Source organism: Lactuca serriola, chromosome 9, assembly GCF_051521515.1.
Source record: "Lactuca serriola cultivar US96UC23 chromosome 9, Lser_US96UC23_V15, whole genome shotgun sequence".
Classification (NCBI taxonomy): Eukaryota; Viridiplantae; Streptophyta; class Magnoliopsida; order Asterales; family Asteraceae; genus Lactuca; species Lactuca serriola.
In genome coordinates, this window is record NC_136416.1 from 129,223,759 (window position 1) to 129,229,464 (window position 5,706).

Genomic DNA, 5,706 nt, shown 5'->3' on the forward strand with positions numbered 1-5,706 from the left:
AGGACTTAAATAGTTTTACGCTTGAGATGTACCAATAGCACGTATCATTAGGAACTTACCATTAATTGCTTCTCTTTCATTCATGCTACCCCTTCTTATTTCCGAATATACCTTTTTCAGATTCAGTAGCCAATTTGGACGTGAACAAATTGTTCCCTATCTCTTCTTTATTAGGCAACAAATTTAAATTTACAGTTGATTTAGAGCGTGACTTAAAGATCAATGCTGACTTAACGCTCAATGCAGTTGGTGCTTCAGCAAAACTTATAGCACTTCTTTTTCGACATCAAAAATAAGAAAACGATTTTTCATTGTTATTAAATTGTATGAAGATTCATTTTGGAAATTTTCAGCTCGATATATATTTTCTTTATTTTTACATGAAAATAATAAGAAAATAGAGTGTTAAAGCATATAAAATACTTCCACTAGTAAATAAATTCTAGAAAAATTCATGAATGACACATACTTTAAAAAAATATCCCTTGAAGTTTGAGAAATTTTTATTACTATTTACTATTCGTTTTTTATTTTATTGTTATTAAGCACAAATAAATAACAAAATTCAGGTTCGAAGTTATAAAAATCATATTTATTATTTTTTGAAGCTTCTATATATTATATAAGCTTCACATAAAATTTTTATGAGTTTTCCATAGCCTTTTACTATTTTTTCCAAGATTTAATGTGTATTAAAAGAATTAAATAAGTGAAAAATAGTTAAACTTATCCAAAATTCACAAAAACTTACCAAGATAAATAGGGATTTTTGGGATTTATCTTACCTATTTACTTTTTATTTCTATTTTTTTGGTATTAAACACACTTAAATTCTAAAAATAGGGATTTTTTGTTCACAAAGGACTTTCAATAATTTCCCAGATTATGTACAGTATATATGAAGCTTAAAAAAAGTTTGGTAATTTTTCTTAACTCTTTACTAATTATTCACAGATTAATGCTTATTTAGGTGAATAAAACAAAGAAAATATCTAAACTGTTAGGAAACCAACTTTTATAATTTTCCCAGCTTTTATAAATGTAATAACACTAGTACAAAAAGTTTGGAGAATTTTTGAAACTGTTTTATATTTATCTCTATTTTTATAGAATAAATACACAAAAATCAGAAAATTCGTGTTAAACTATTTGAAAATACATTTTATTATTTTTCCCAGATTATAGAATTTGTATAACAGTTACACGAAACTTATTAGAATTTTATGATAATTTAATATTTTTCCACGAATTTTTGATTATTAAAGGAATTAAAATGGTGAAAATAGTTAGACAAATCAAAAATTCAAGAAAATGTGTCTTAACATCTTTGACTTCATTTGAAACTAAAATACAAAGTTTGGAAAAGTTTAGAATCAAATTGATTCATTTTTTGAATATTTAATCATTGGAACACCGCTTAAAATGTTAAATATTAACATTTCAATAATGAGAATTTTCCACTTAAATTGTTATATAACAATTGATTCATAGAAATCTAAATTTCATAGAAAAATGTTTTTAGTTTATCAATATTAATTTTTGACACAATATTGGCATAATTCTATAGTAGTAATAAGTATACTAGTGTTAGATTTTGATTAGAGACTCACTAGTGTGTACCATTATCGTAGGAATCGGTAGTGGTACAAGTGGAATGTAGTTCAAGGCACCATTTGTATCATCTCAATGCATTGTCAGTATTGACGACTCCCCCTATTTTCGGTTTTTATGTTTTGGGGTGGCAAAGCATGTCCGAAAAACTATTTATTGTTTGTTGTATTTAAATTGATTTGTATCAAACTTGATTGTTATATTTTGCTATGTATCTATATGCAACTTGAAACATGAGGCCTTATCTTCATTAGTCCCTACCCTTACACTTTACTCCAACCATTAACTCTTTGATCCAATGGTCATTATGGATAACGCTATTAGGAAGTGACAACTCTTTACTTGCCTGATTGCTTGAGTGCATTATACCATATTAATCTATGGAACGATAAGCATAGATCTTGATACGACATCAGTCATAGGCTTTGTTGTGAACTCATTGTTTGCTCATAGACATATGAAACTAGCTTACTTATTAGCAACAAATTTTTATTATTGGAAACTTATTTACTTGTCTTAGTAACGAAGTTGGTTCCTTAGTATAGCAATGAAACTTGTTTACTTGTTTTAGAAACGAACTTTATTTCCCATGAGAATATGAACGTTGCATACTTTATCTCTCATGATAACAACGAACTTTGTTTATGCAAACTTATTACTCATTTTTGCAATATATTTCTATTTATGGAAACTTTATTACTCGCTTTAGCAACAAACTTCTATTCATGAAAACTTATTTACTAATTTTAGCAATGAACATTTGTTTATGAAAATTGTTATCAATATTCTTATTATCATGATTTCAAACTATATTATGTTATAAACTTGTGAGTACTCACCAACTATTTTTATAGTTGACACTCGTTTTACATGCTTTTTCAGGAATCATCTAGTAAAAGGCACGTAGAGACACTTTATTTTTAGGAGCATTCGCATATGTTGTATTTTAGTTTATATTGTAATTTCTTTTAAGAATTTGTGCAAACTCATTGTAAATTTGTATTGATTTTAATACTATGGTTAGTGTTGTCTTTTAACTTTTGCTATGAAACCCTTTGTACTTCCACGCCCCGTATTTCCACTTTAGCGTGGTGTAACACCTAGTCCGTGGATTGAAGGCAGTAATGTCGAGTCCTTATTTGGGTTCTGTTTACGATGTTTAGGATTGTTTTTTCTTGAACATCCACGTATTCTATGATGTACATGCATACACGTTACATATATTTGTATGATTGATGATGGCAGGGTAATTTGGAGTACGATATACTACTCTGATTCTATGGTTGAAAGATCTAGAAATCATATAAAAGTGATATTGATATTTAACATATGATACTAATGACTCACTCTAACAAAAACTTGATACAATTTATTATTTATTAGTAATTGATTCTAATAAATATTCAATAAACTCTTATAATTAAACTGAAAATTATTTATTTCTAAGAAATAATTGATTTTCATTAGAAAGTAGCATATTATTTCATTTGGTATGAATTAATAATTCATCTACAACCCTTTGGAAGAGTTGAATCCTTTTGTATTTTACCTAAAGACAAAGTTTATATTTTATAAACTTTGAGTTTATAAAATTCAAACATTTCTTTTTCTTTTTAAAGCATGGCCCGGAAATTGATAAAGAAAGAAAGGGATAGGTTTTCCAGTTCTTTAATTGAAAGAAATCAGGCTAAGAAAGCATGTTAAGTGTAACGTCCAGATCCTGGTATATAGTTTAACAATTCGTTTTTGAAAAGGGACTCGACGATTTGGAAGCCCCAAACTTGTCGAGTAGGAATGGAATTGTAACAGCCCGGATTTCCAGGTATCTTTTATGTTTTCAATTTTTGATGTTTGTGAGGGGACTCGGCGAGTTGGAGCTCAGACTCGCCGAGTAGGATCGCGATTCTGGACGCGGGTTCACACCTGGACTCGGCGAGTCCAAAGTATGGACTCGACGAGTCCGCACTGTTTAGTGAAACCCTAATTTCTCGGGTTTGGGGACCTATTTAAAGGGCCTTATGGCCGTCATTTGTGCTCACCAGTCCCTTGAGCGAAACCCTAATCGAGTGTGAGCGTTTTGAGCATAGAAGGAGGCCATTAGTGAGCTTGGAAGTGTCATCTTGCAAGGAAAAGGAAGGATCAGCTAAGGAAAGGCAAGAGGAGCCACTTTCTGAGAGTTTGGGGTCCAGAGCATCGCATTTGAGGTATATTCTTCGAGCTATTTCTGCTATGTCGAGATTTATGTTGATTTAGGGCTTATTGAGCCCTTTTATGATAAGATCTAGTGCTTCCTTGGTCCCTTGAGTGAGTTAAGTTGTAGATCTGGACCTTTGGAGGTCCAGAGTGTCCCTTTGCCCAAGCTTTTTGTGAATCAATGGAGGTTTTGGATTGGAATCCTTATGCCTTAGGTCAAAATGCCATTTATGAGCCTTGGGGTGTGTTATGAACACCAAGATAAGGACTTTACGTGTTGAATCAGTCTAGGGAGGCCAGATCTATGAATTGCTAGAGCAGATCTGACCTTAGAAGCAGGTTTGAGTGATTGCATGGCATGGACTCGCCGAGTCCGATGAGCAGACTCGGTGAGTAGCTTGAAGATTGCCCTCAGATCGCCCAATGAGTGGTCCAGTCGAGTCATAGGTTGACTCAGTGAGTCAGGGCGAGTCTGAGAGGGTTGACCGGTGGTCTGAGTTGAACTGGTACTCGCCGAGTTGTTCTTGTGACTCGGCGAGTTGAGTCGGGGTAGCCCTGCGATTCTTCCAGGTGGAACTCGTCGAGTCAGGGGGAGTACTCGACATGTAAAAAGGGAATTCCATAGAGATTGGTGAAAATGTCTAGACTCGCCGAGTCGCCATAGTGCACTCGCCGAGTCCGGTCAAAGTTGACCGTTGACCAAGAGTTGACCAGTGTTGACTTCTTAGGGGTAGTCAACCTTAGTGTTAGAAGTGTTAATTAGAGTCATATGATGTTATAGGGAGATTGTAGCTCGGAGGATCAAGCACGTGTGATTTCGGGATTTGCTAGCTATCGATATTCACGAGGTGAGTCTTCTCACTATACTGTACCCGGAAGGGTTTTGACTGTGTGACCGGAGGGTCGGATATGTTATGAGACGTATGTGCTATATGTGAACAGTTAATTGTTATATGTGCTGAGTATGATATGCTTGATTGGGTCGGAAGGCATTATGTTATGGCCGGAAGGCGAATATGTTATGGGCCGGAAGGCGTTGTGATGTGGACGGTCAGGTTGACGTAGGTAGGACCGGAAGGTTTACCTAGTCGGGACGGAAGTCCCCTGAGACACATGGACCGGAAGGTCAGGGCCTGGAAAGGCGTATGCGCGTAAGTTGTATTTTGGGGAACTCACTAAGCATTTATGCTTACAGTGTTGTGTATGTGTTTCATGTACTAGCGAGGACTGTGGGAAGGCGCCGGCGTGATCTGTACACACTGAGGGATGATTTATTATCTTGGGATTTATATGATTGTATTATGATATGATACGTTGGATACCTATGCCTTGTTTTGGTTGAAAATACATTTTAGAAATGCAAAATTTGTTTTAAAATTTCCGGTGTTACAATTTGGTATCAAAGCCTTGGTTTGAGGGATTCGGGTACACCTTCGGGCGTAACTGAACTCAAACCGAGGATTTGAGGAAAACTTTTAAAAACAAAGGCATAAAATTTTTATAAAGGATTTTGTGGTAAACAAAAATGAAACAGTGTGTACGATCAGCCAGCGCCCGAACGGTAAAGATCCCCAAAATACCCTTACAATGATGTGATAAGAGATACGATATGATATGAATTGTTATGCATGCTAGAAGACTAGGTATCCATGATAGGACTAGAGTGGCCTGATTTGTGATGCCTTAGTCTAGAGAAGTCTGTTGCTATCAAATGCCTTGTGAGCGAGCGGGTGGTTAGTGCATAACAAGAGTAGAGTACTCAGGATCCGGGGTTTGGGGAGGAGGACTTGGGATGAATGCTGATGCGGTGTGGTCGGTAGTATTGGGCCCGTACTACCGAAGACACCGGTTCAGTGGGCGACCCAAGTAAGAATCCCTGGGTATCGGAGACTGAGTAGGGTT